A 12,977-nucleotide genomic window follows, 5' to 3' on the forward strand; every position below is an offset into this window, starting at 1 on the left:
ATTTGGGGAGTTTCTCCCATTTTTATCTGCAGATCCTTTCAAGCTCTGTCAGGTTGGATAGGGAACAGCTATTTTCAGGTCCCTGCAGAGATGTTCGATCTGGTTCATGTCCGGGCCCTGGCTGGGCCACTCAAGGACATTCAGAGACTTGTCCCGAAGCCACTCCTGCGTTGCCTTGTGCTTAGGGTCGTTGTCCTGTTGAAAGGTGAACCTTCACCCCTGGATCTCTGTACTTTACTCTGTTTATCTTGCCCTCGATCCTAACTAGTCTCCTAGTCCCTGCCACTGAAAAACACCCCCACAGCATGATGCTTCCACCACCTTGCTTCACCGTAGGGATGGTGCCAGGTTTCCTCTAGACGTGACGCTTGGCATTCAGGCTAAAATAGTTTCATTAGACCAGAGAATCTTGTTTCTCATGGTCTGAGAGTCCTTTAGGTGCTTTTTGGCAAATGTTTTGGTACCCATCCCTAGATCTGTGCTTTGACACAATCCTGTCTCGGAGCTCATTGCTTGGTTTTTGCTCTAATATGTACTGTCAACTGTGCGACCTTATATAGACAGGTGTGTGTCTTTCCATTTCATGTCCAATCAATTGAATTGATCAAAGGTTGAGTCCAATCAAGTTGTTCTAACAAGGATGATCAATTGAAACAGGATGCACATAAACTCAATTTTGAGTCTCATAGCAAAGGGTCTGAATACTTATGTAAATAAGGTATTTCTGTTATATTTTTAATAAATGTGCAAAAACATCTAAAATCCTGTTTTCACTTTGTCATTATAGGGCATTTTGTTTGAATATTGATGCATTTTTAAAAATCCATTTTCGAATAAGGCTGTAACGTAACAAAATGTGGAAAAGGTCTATAGTGACTGACATTCTATGGTGACTGACATTCTATAGTGACTGACATTCTGTAGTGATTGACATTCTATAGTCACTGACATTCAGTAGTGAATGACATTCTATAGTCACTCACATTCTATAGTCACTAACATTCTGTAGTGACTGACATTCTATAGTGACTGACATTCAGTAATGACTGACATTCTATAGTCACTGACATTCAGTAGTGAATGACATTCTATAGTGACTGACATTCTTTAGTCACTGACATTCTACAGTCACTGACATTCAGTAGTGCCTGACATTCTATATTGACAGACATTCTATATTGACTGACATTCTATAGTCACTGACATTCTGTAGTGACAAACATTCTATTGTGACTAACATTCAGTAGTGGCTGACATTCTATAGTCATTGACATTCTATAGTCACTGACATGCAGTAGTGACTGACATTCTATAGTGACTGACATTCTATAGTCACTAACATTCTGTAGTGACTGACATTCTATAGTGACTGACATTCTATAGTAACTGATATGCTATAGTAAATTTCATTCTATAGTAACTGACATGCTACAGTAAATTACATTCTATAGTCACTGACATTCTGTAGTGACTGACATTCTATAGTGACTGACATTCTATAGTAACTGATATGCTATAGTAAATTACATTCTATAGTAACTGATATGCTATAATAAATTACATTCTATAGTAACTGATATGCTATAGTAAATTACATTCTATAGTAACTGACATGCTACAGTAAATTACATTCTATAGTAACTGAGCACTCCAATTATATTTGATCCATGATTCTAATGGTCTAATATCATGTGATCTGTTACTCATTGTAACCTGCATGTTTCCTGATTACTCTGCTATACTTCTATACTGTAAGGTGTTGTATTCGGCGCACGTGACAAATAAACTTAGATTTGATCATTGTATGATTTTTTTGTGCGAATGAACTCAAGCTTACGGACCATGTCAAATATGATATACCGAAGCACCTGAGTGAGCTGGTTGCGCGATTACGCAGGTACTTTCCCGAAATGGACGACACAAACAACTGGATTCGTTATCCCTTTCATGCCCTACCTCCTGTCCACTTACCAATATCTGAACAAGATAGCCTCATCAAAATTGCAACAAGCGGTTCTGTGAAATGGATTGGGCTGCGCTCAGAGTTTCTTGCCTTGGCAATTATACAATATTCGCACATTATTCTTTTTCAAAATCTTCTAGCTCTCAAGTTGGTTGTTGAGCATTGCTAGACAGCCATTTTCAAGCCAAATGTAATTTTCATCACGTCAAATGTAATTATTATTTTTAGTTCCGAATGCTATTGTGCAGAATGCAAGTGTGTGTGTGTGTGTGTGTGTGTGTGTGTGTGTGTGTGTGTGTGTGTGTGTGTGTGTGTGTGTGTGTGTGTGTGTTAAAATAAACTTTGTCACACTCCTCTTTCTTAAGCCCCCTACTGGCAGTATTTTCCTGAAGTGGAAATAGATCTCCATTTCCTCCTCCGCTTCCTCCTCCTCCTCTTCCTCTTTCTGGCACATGGCTAGCGGAAGTGTTAGGCAGAGGGAGGAAGCATCGAAGCGTGGCAGCAAGGGATGAGAGTGGAGGAGAGGGAGGGTGGGATGTGTGACGGCTGCTCCACTTTTCCGTCTGACAGAGCAGAAGGGATCAGGGAAGCTGCCGCTCTGTCAAACAGCTCTCCACAGCATGACTGACTTTAGCCTACAGACGCTACTCACACAAACTCTGCTACTTCATAGACTTTAGCTTAGCACTGTCATACATTACAGCACAGTATGAGCCCGTGTAGACTTTAGTTTCCTTCATATTGTGGCTATGGACAGCTAGAGTTTAGGCTAGAGTCAGAATTACCTCGTCTATTTAGTTTGAATGAGGGCTGCTGGACGTTGCTGATTTCAGACTTTAAGATAGAGCTGCTCCATGCAACAGCTTGCAAGCATGGTGTAGGTATAGATTATAGCCGAATTATGTGACAGTATGTTCAACAGGATTGGCAGCTAGAGTGTAGGTTAGTAGTACAGAATTGTAGATACGTGGTACAGTCATCGCTGGCATAGTTTGGGATATATCTGCATCGCTGGACCCATTGTTTAGGCTCTAAAGAGGTGAGTTACAGCACTTTTAGACCTATTTTCTTGCATTACACGTAGTTGTCTTATCTCTTGTGTTGGCATATGTGTTATTGACAAGGAGAGTTTTTCAGGGTAAGTCTCTAAGAGCTTTCCACACCTGGATTGTGCAAGATTTTCAAGTAGATTTAAATCAAAATTGTAACATGCCTCTCAGGAACATTCACTGTCTTCTTGGTAAGCAACTCCAGTGTAGATTTGGCCTTGTATTTTGGGTTATTGTCCTGCTGAAAGGTGAATTCATCTCCCAGTGTCTGGTGGAAAGCAGACTGAACCAGTTTTTCCTCTAGGATTTTCCATGTGCTAAGCTGTATTCCATTTATGTTTTATCCTGAAAAACTCCCCAGCCCTTAACAATTACAAGCGTACCCATAACATGATGCAGCCACCACAATGCTTATAAATACGGAGAGTGGTATTCAGTAATGTGTTGTATTGGATTTGCCCCAAACACCATTTTTTTTATTCAGGATAGAAAGTGAATTGCTTTGCCTAATGGTTTTGGCCTTTTTGGGAATATTTATATTCTGTACAGGATTTGTTCTTTTCACTCTGTCATTTAGGTTAGTATTTTGGAGTAACTACAATGTTGTTGATCCATCCTCAGTTTTCTCCTATCACAGCCATTAAACTCTGTAACTGTTTTAAAGTCACCATTAGCCTCATGTTTAAATCCCTGAGCAGCTTCCTTCCTCTTCGGCAACCGAGTTAGGAAGAACGTCTGTATCTTTGTAGTAACTGGGTTGGGTGTATTGATACACCATCCAATGTGTAATTAACAACTTCACCATGCTCAAAGGGATGTTAAATTGTATCATGTTCGTATAAAAGTTTAAATGTAGTTAGAATCTAAATGAGTTGTTGCCACGGATACTTTGGTGCCAACATGGAGTATAGGTTGCCAAAGTCTATGGATCTGATGGCAACCGGTGTTCCTTTGCTCTTCTCTAGGCTAGCTAGCACACCAGGCAGATAGATAATCCGTCTAAAGAGGCTTAGGAGTGAGCAATTAGCCTAGATCGGCCGGGGACCAGGAAGCCAGGAGCAGGAGGTTGTGGTGACAAGATGTAGGAGAGCAGGCAAGTCAACCCTGAAACAAGTCAGTATTCGACGTCCATCCATGTGTGATGACGTCGGAAGATGACATGGAAACCCTCCACTAGTGGCAACAGGGAGCGCTCTTACCTTCAAGTTGGTTTCAGTTTTGCTAGGAGTCACTCCTAAGCCTCTTATGGGCGTGGCTGGCAGATGGGAGTAAGCATCTGCCTTTGATTCCAAAGGTTGCATGTTTGAATCTAGCAATTGAAAGTTGTTTTTGATATTTTGGTTTTAAGCCTATCCCAAACTTAACCCTTATCATAACCATTTGGAGTTCAAGCGTAACCTTAAGATTTCGTTTTTGTTTACCTGGCCACTGTTTTAAGTGCTAATATTTTTGCATTTGTGGCACAAATCCAATGCAAGTCAGTGGTAACTATTACAATGTTCAGGTTTCATTGTCAAGTCATCTATAAGTAACTGAGTTACACAATACATTTTTACATTTTTACATGATTTGGACAGCGCAACCATGCTAATAAAGGTACCATTGGATTGCATTGGATTTGTGCCACAAGTGCTAAAAAGTGTTATGAAAGTTATGAAAATGTGAGGTATGAATCTCAAAATGATTGAGGAAGTGTATTTTCACTGGGAGCCAATGGGGCTCTTCACAGGAAATGGATAGAACATTTGGAGCATTGATCAGATATGTTACTTCCTGGTCTCTTTGGTGAACTAATCTGGTTCTAATCCTCCATCTCAATCTGGAGCACCATAAATCAGACCCCAGAGTCAGGCAAATGGATCACAAGGCAACCTCAATCTTACCTTTATCTCTCTCCACCTGTGTTGACACACTGTTAAAAATGTATTTAGTGGGATCTTCTGTGTGCATAGAGAATTAATAAGTCAAACCTTAAAAAACCCTCCAGGCACCCTATACCCTTCATAGCCCTTTACCTTTAAAAACACTATATGGGAATTAGATATACTGTAGATTCATATTTACTGTTGCAATGATAGAAAATAAGAGTCAGCTTGTGTTTGTTGTTGATGTTTTCATAAAGTTTCTAAGGTTTTAAGGGGAGGGAGTTTAAGGGTCAGGGGTTGGCCGAACATTGACAGCTGCAATGGCGACTGAGGAGATGTCTGCCGTCCTAACCAATTGTGCTATTGTGTGTATTTTTTTCACTTTCTTTGTAATGCATTTTGCACGTAATGTTTCTGCCACCATCTCTTATGACTGAAAAGAGCTTCTGGATGACAGGACAGCAATTAATCACCTCGTACTAAACAAAGGTTTTACTTCAGACAAATGACAAGGCCCAAATCCCCGTCATTCACAATATAAAGAAACGGATACATCGGGGACATAGGTCGGGGTGCCTTGTAAGGAACCGACGGCAAGTGGGTAATCTGCTTCTACCATCAATCCTATTAGCCAATGTACAATAATTAAATAACAAAATAGACGAGCTACGATCCCGAATATCCTACCAACGGGACATTAATAACTGTAATATCTTATGTTTCACCGAGTCGTGGCTGAATGACGACATGGATAAAATACAGCTGGTGGGTTTAAGCTGCATCGGCAAGATAGAACAGCTACCTCCAGTAAGACAAGGGGCGGTGGTCTGTGTATATTTGTAAACAACAGATGGTGCACGAAATCTAATATTAAGGAAGTCTCAAGGTATTTCTTGACTGGGGTAGAGTAAGTCATATGAAGCTGTAGACAACACTATTTACCAAAAGAGTTTTCATCTATATTTTTCGTAGCTGTCTATTTACCACCACAAACCGATAATGGCACTAAGACCATACTCAATGAGCTGTATAAGGCCATAAGCAAACAGGAAAATGCTCATTCTGCTCCTAGTGGCCCGGGAACTTTAATGCAGGTATACCTAAATCCGTTCTACCTAACTTCTACTAGCATGTTAAATGTGAAACCAGAGGAAAAAAAGTCTAGACCACCTTTAACTCCAGACACAGAGAACCGTACAAAACTCTCCCTCGCCCTCCATTTAGCAAATCTGATTATAATTCTATCCTTCTGATTCCTGCTTACAAGCAAAAACTAAAGCAGGAAGCACCAGTGACTGGGTCAATAAAGAAGTGGTCAGATAACGCATATGTTAATCTACAGGATTGTTTTGCGAGCACAGACTAGAATATGTTCCGAAATTCTTCCGATGGCATTGAGGAGTACACCACATCAGTCACTGGCTTCATCAATACGTGCATCGATGACGTCGTCCCCACAGTGACCGTACGTACATACCCCAACCAGAAGCCATGGATTACAGGCAACATCCAAACTGAGCTAAAGGGTAGAGCTGCCGCTTTTAAGGAGCGGGACTCTAACCTGGATGCTTATAAGAAATCCTGCTATGCCCTCCGACGAACCATCAAACAGGCAAAGCATCAATACAGGACTAAGATTGAATTGTACTACACCGGCTCCGATGCTCATCGGGTGTGGCAGGGCTTGCAAACTATTAGACTACAAAGGGAAGAACAGCCACGAGCTGCCCAGTGACACGAGCCTACCAGACAAGCTATATTATTTCTGTGCTTGCCTTGAGGCTGGCAACATTGAAGTATGCATGATAGCATCAGCTGTTCCGGACAACTGTGTGATCACGCGTTCCGTAGCCGATGTCATTAAGACCTTTAAACATGTTAACATTCACAAGGCCGCAGTGCCAGACGGATTACCAGGACATGTACTCCGAGCATGCGCTGACCAACTGGCAAGTGTCTTCACTGACATTTTCAACCTGTCCCTGACTTTATCTGTAATACCAACATGTTTCAAGCAGACCACCATAGCCCCTGTGCCCAAGAACACTAAAGTTACCTGCCTAAATGACTACCGACCCGTAGCACTCATCTCTGTATCCATGAAGTGCTTTGAAAGGCTGGTCATGGCTCACATCAACACACTTATTCCTGAAACTCTAGACCCACTCCAATTTGCATACCGCACCAACAGATCCACAGATGATACAATCTCTGTTGCAATCCACACTGTCCTTTCCCACCTTAACCAAAGGATGTGAGAATGCTATTCATTGACTACAGCTCAGCGTTCAACACCATAGTGCCCTCAAAGCTCATCACTAAGCTAAGGACGCTGGGACTAAACAGCTCTTGACAGCTCTGACTTCCTGACGGGCCACCCCCAGGTGGTAAGGGTAGGTAACAACACATCTGCCACGCTGATCCTCAACACGTTGGCTCCTCAAGGGTGCGTGCTCAGTCCCCTCCTGTACTCCATGTTCACCCATTGCTGCATGGCCAGGCACAACTCCAACACCATCATTAAGTTTGCTGACTACACAACAGTGGTAGGCCTGATCACCAGCAATGATGATAAAGCCTATAGGGAGGAGGGCAGAGACCTGGCCGTGTGATGTCAGGACAAAACCCTCTCCCTCAACGTGATCAAGACAGAGGAGATGATTGTGGACTACAGGAAAACGAGGACTTTGGACACCCCCATTCTCATCGACGGGGCTGTAATGGAGCAGGTTGAGAGCTTCAAGTTCCTTGCTGTCCACATCACCATCCAACTATCATGGTCCAAACACACCAAGACAGTTAAAAGGGCAAGCCTATTCCAACCAGGAGAATGAAAAGATTTGCATTGGTCCTCAGATCCTCAAAAATGTATACAGTTGCACCATCGAGAGCATCCTGTCTGGTTGCATCACTGCCTGGTATGTTAACTGCTTGGCCTCCGACCGCAAGGCTTACTGCCAAGTACATCACTGGTGCCAAACATACTGCCAAGTACATCACTGGGGCCAAGAGGAGGTGTCAAAGGAATGCCAGGAGGTGTCAGAAGAAGGCTTAAAAATTGTCAAAGACTCCAGCCAGCCTAGTCATAGACTGTTGTCTCTTCCACCACACGGCAAGCAGTACCGGAGTGCCAAGTCTAGGTCCAAAATGCTTCTTAACCTCTTGCTTCTACTTGGGACGCTTGCGTCCCAACTAGAGCTCTGGAAATGCAAATGCGCTACGCTAAATGCTAATAGTATTAGTTAAAACTCAAAAGTTCATTAAAATACACATGCAGGGTATCAAATTAAAGCTACACTCGTTGTGAATCCAGGCAACAAGTCAGATTTTTAAAATGCTTTTCGGCGACAGCATGAGAAGCTATTATCTGATAGCATGCACCAATACACTACAACACAAAAGCACAGCAGGGGACGTAAACAAAATAATTAGCATTTCGGCGTTACACAAACCGCACAATAAAATAGAAAACAGTCATTACCTTTCACCATCTTCTTTGTTGGCACTCCTAGATGTCCCATAAACACTATTGGGTCTTTATTTCGATTAAATCGGGCCATATAAAGCCAAGATATCATTATATGTAGACTGTGTGATAAACGAAAAAAACAGCGATTTCACAACGTAACGTCATTTTTTAAAATTCAAAAAGTAGACGATAAACTTTCACAAAACACTTCGAAATACGTTTGTAATGCTACTTTAGGTATTAGTAAACGTTAATAAGCGATAAAAATCATCCGTAGGCGATGTAAAAATCATTAGCTGTTGTCTTGGAAAAAATTTCACGAGAGAGCTCTTCCGGAATGATCTGGGCGGAGACTGGAGGTAAGTGGTGCCCCTGTTTCGGTTCAACCAAGAATCAAAGATGATTCAATTCACAAGACTCTAGACAACATGGGGATGCTGTGGGAGTTGAATGCTCGGTCTTATCTAATTCGGCTCACTGTTAACAATTGCTGGAAGTGGCGCAAGGATATTTATTTCCATTTTCTGTGATCAGGTTTTCCTGCGCTTTCCGATGTAACGCACGTTATGTTATAGCCACAGTCGTGATTTAACCCGTTTTAAAAACGTCCGAGGGTTTCCTATCCACACATTCTAACCATATGAACGTACTATATTCCTGGCATGAGTAGCAGGGCGCTGAAATGTTGCGCGATTTTTAACAAAATGTTCAAAAAAGTAGAGGGTAGGAGCAACTAGTTAACAGATTCTACCCCCAAGCCATAAGACTCCTGAACAGCTAATCAAAAGGCTACCCAGACTATTTAAATTGCCGTTCCCCTCCCCCACCCCCTCTTTTAAACTGCTGCTACTCCCTGATTATTATCTATGCATAATCACTTTAACTCTACCGACATGTACATGTTACCTCAATTACCTCAACTAACCTGTGCTCCCGCACATTGACTCTGTACCGGTACCCCCCTGTAAATAGCATCGCTACTGTTATTTTACTGCTGCTGTTTTATTATTTGTTGTTTTTATTTTTTACTTAACTATTTTTTACTTAAATCTTAATTTTATTAAAACTGCATTGTCGGTTAAGGGCTTGTTAGTAAGCATTTCACTGTTGTAATCGGCTTTTAATTTCCTCATGCATTAGCTATGTGACTGAGAGTGATAGTTTTGAATGTGATAGTTCTGCATGTTGTGGTCTGCATGGGTTCTGTACAGCTGTGTTGTAGCCATATATAGGTCAGATATAAGCGCACACTGTACATATTCACACACGCTCAGAATCACACACACATCCTCAGAATCACATAGACACACGCTCAGAATCACATACACACAAGCTCAGAATCACATACACGCAAGCTCAGAATCACGCACACACACGCCCAGAATCACAAACAGACACGTTCAGAATCACACACACTGTCACGTTCTGACCTTTATTTCCTTTGTTTTGTCTTTATTTAGTATGGTCAGGGCGTGAGTTGGGGTGGGCAATCTATGTGTGTTTTTTTATGTTGGGGTTTTGAGTTCAACCTAGAATGGTTCTCAATCAGAGGCAGGTGTCATTAGTTGTCTCTGATTGAGAATCATACTTAGGTAGCCTGGGTTTCAATTTTGAGTGGTGGGTGTTTGTTTTCCGTGTGTGTGTTTGTTGCCCCGGTACTGCTTCGGTTTTGTTCGTTTCATGTTTATTGTTTTGTAGTGTTCAGTTTATGTCTTTAAATAAACGTTATGGACACTTACCAAGCTGCGCATTGGTCCTCCGATCCTTCAGAAGAGGAGGAGGTTTGCCGTTACAGAAACACCAACCAACAAAGGACCAAGCAGCGTGGTAAAGGGCAGCAGCGGCAAAGAACACAGGACTCATGGACATGGGAGGAGATTCTGGACGGCATAGGACCCTGGGTACAGCCAGGGGAATATCGCCGCCCCAAAGCAGAGCTGGAAGCAGCGAAGGCAGAGAGGCGCTGGTATGAGGAGACAGCACGGCAGCACGGCTGGAAGCCCGAGAGGCAGCCTCAAGAATGTATTGGGGGGTGGCACATGGCGAGTGTGGTGAAGCCAGGTAGGAGACCTGCGCCAACTTCCCATGCTTACCGGAGAGAGCGAGGGACCGGGCAGGCACAGTTTCCCCAGTGCGTAGGCAAAGCCCGGTGCGGTACATTCCAGCTCCTCGTATCGGCCGGGCTAGAGTGGGCATCAAGCCAGGTGCCATGAAGCCGGCTCTACGCATCTGGTCTCCAGTGCGTCTCCTCGGGCCGGCTTACATGGCACCAGCCTTACGCATGGTGTCCCCGGTTCGCCAGCACAGCCCAGTGCAGGCTATTCCACCTCGCCGCACTGGCCTGGCTACGGGGACCATTCAACCAGGTAAGGTTGGGCAAGCTCAGTGCTCCAGAGCTCCAGTGCGCCTGCACAGTCCGGTCTACCCAGTAACCACTTCCACGCACCAGCCCTCCGGTGGCAGCCCCCCGCACCAGGCTGTCTCTTCCTACAGGTGTTCCCGCCTGTCCAGCGCTGCTAGAGCCTTCCTCCTCTCCAGTGCTGTCAGAGTCTCCCGTCTGTCCTGAGCCGCCAGAGTCTCCTGTCTGTCCTGAGCCGCCAGTCTCCCGTCTGTCCTGAGCCGCCAGAGTCTCCCGTCTGTCCTGAGCCGCCAGAGCCGCCCGTCTGACCTGAGACGCCAGAGCCGCCAGTCTGTCCTGAGACGCCAGAGCCGCCAGTCTGTCCTGAGCCGCCAGAGCCGCCAGTCTGTCCTGAGCCGCCAGAGCCGCCAGTCTGTCCTGAGCCGCCAGAGCCGCCAGTCTGTCCTGAGCCGCCAGAGCCGCCAGTCTGTCCTGAGCCGCAAGAGCCGCCAGTCAGCCAGGAGCCGCCAGTCAGCCAGGAGCCGCCAGTCAGCCAGGAGCCGCCAGAGCCGCCAGTCAGCCAGGAGCCGCCAGAGCCGTCAGCCAGCCAGGAGCCGCCAGAACCGTCAGCCAGCCAGGAGCTGCCGGAGCCGTCCTTCACTCCGGAGCTGCCGGAGTCTCCCGCCTGTCCGGCGCTGCCGGAGTCTCCCGCCTGTTTGGCGCTGCCGGAATCTCCCGTCCATTCGGGAGTCCCCAGTCGGAGGTCGGCGGTGAGGGTCGCCACTCATAAGAGGCCACGGTGGGCTGTTGAGGAGGCGGACAAAAACTGTGGTGAAGTGGGGTCCACGTCCCGCACCAGAGCTGCCACCGCGGACAGACACCCACCCAAACCCTCCCCTATAGGTTCAGGTTTCCGCACCTTTGGGGGGGGGGGGTTACTGTCACGTTCTGACCTTTATTTCCTTTGTTTTGTCTTTATTTAATATGGTCAGGGAGTGAGTTGGGGTGGGTAGTCTATGTGTGTTTTTCTATGTTTATTGTTTGTAGTGTTCAGTTTATGTCTTTAAATAAACGTTATGGACACTTACGACGCTGCGCATTGGTCCTCCAATCCTTCAAGCTTCTACTCCTCAGAAGAGGAGGAGGATTGCCGTTACACACACGCTCAGAATCACATGCACACACGCTCAGAATCACATACACACACTCAGAATCACATGCACATACGCTCAGAATCACATGCACACACGCTCAGAATCACATACACACACTCAGATTCACATGCACATACGCTCAGAATCACATGCACACACGCTCAGCATCACATGCACATACACTCAGAATCACATGCACATACGCTCAGAATCACATACACACGCTCAGAATCACATGCACATACGCTCAGAATCACATGCACATACGCTCAGAATCACATACACACGCTCAGAATCACATACACACACGCTCAGAATCACATACACACGCTCAGAATCACATACACACACGCTCAGAATCACATACACACGCTCAGAATCACATGCACATACGCTCAGAATCACATGCACACACGCTCAGAATCACATACACACGCTCAGATTCACATGCACATACGCTCAGAATCACATACACACGCTCAGAATCACATACACACACTCAGAATCACATGTACATACGCTCAGAATCACATGCACACAAGCTCAGAATCACATGCACACACACTCAGAATCACATACACACGCTCAGAATCACATGCACAAACTCAGAATCACATGCACACACGCTCAGAATCACATGCACACACGCTCAGAATCACATACACACGCTCAGATTCACATGCACATACGCTCAGAATCACATACACACGCTCAGAATCACATACACACACTCAGAATCACATGCACATACGCTCAGAATCACATGCACACACGCTCAGAATCACATGCACATACGCTCAGAATCACATGCACACGCTCAGAATCACATACACACACTCAGAATCACATGCACATACGCTCAGAATCACATGCACACAAGCTCAGAATCACATACAAACACACTCAGAATCACATGCACACACGCTCAGAATCACATGCACATACACTCAGAATCACATACACACGCTCAGAATCACATACACACGCTCAGAATCACATGCACATACGCTCAGAATCACATGCACACGCTCAGAATCACATGCACATACGCTCAGAATCACATACACACGCTCAGAATCACATACACACACGCTCAGAATCACATACACACGCTCAGAATCACATGCACATACGCTCAG

At 44.7% G+C, this 12,977-nt stretch overlaps 1 protein-coding gene across 4 annotated transcripts in view; it reads left to right on the forward strand.

Annotated features, from left to right (window-relative positions):
- The window catches only part of LOC115128812 (adhesion G protein-coupled receptor B2-like), a 147,083-nt gene that overhangs the window by 32,929 nt on the left and 101,177 nt on the right, over positions 1 to 12,977 (forward strand). Inside the window, exon 1 of one of the 4 annotated variants that reach the window (XM_065017920.1) lies at positions 2,514 to 3,002. The exons of the other annotated variants lie outside the window; for them this stretch is intronic. The gene's annotated coding sequence lies outside the window, so the exon portion shown is untranslated. Of the gene's footprint in view, positions 1 to 2,513; positions 3,003 to 12,977 lie in introns of those variants that run through there. 4 annotated transcript variants of the gene reach the window in all.

Source organism: Oncorhynchus nerka, linkage group LG4 (assembly GCF_034236695.1).
Source record: "Oncorhynchus nerka isolate Pitt River linkage group LG4, Oner_Uvic_2.0, whole genome shotgun sequence".
NCBI classification, from domain to species: domain Eukaryota; kingdom Metazoa; phylum Chordata; class Actinopteri; order Salmoniformes; family Salmonidae; genus Oncorhynchus; species Oncorhynchus nerka.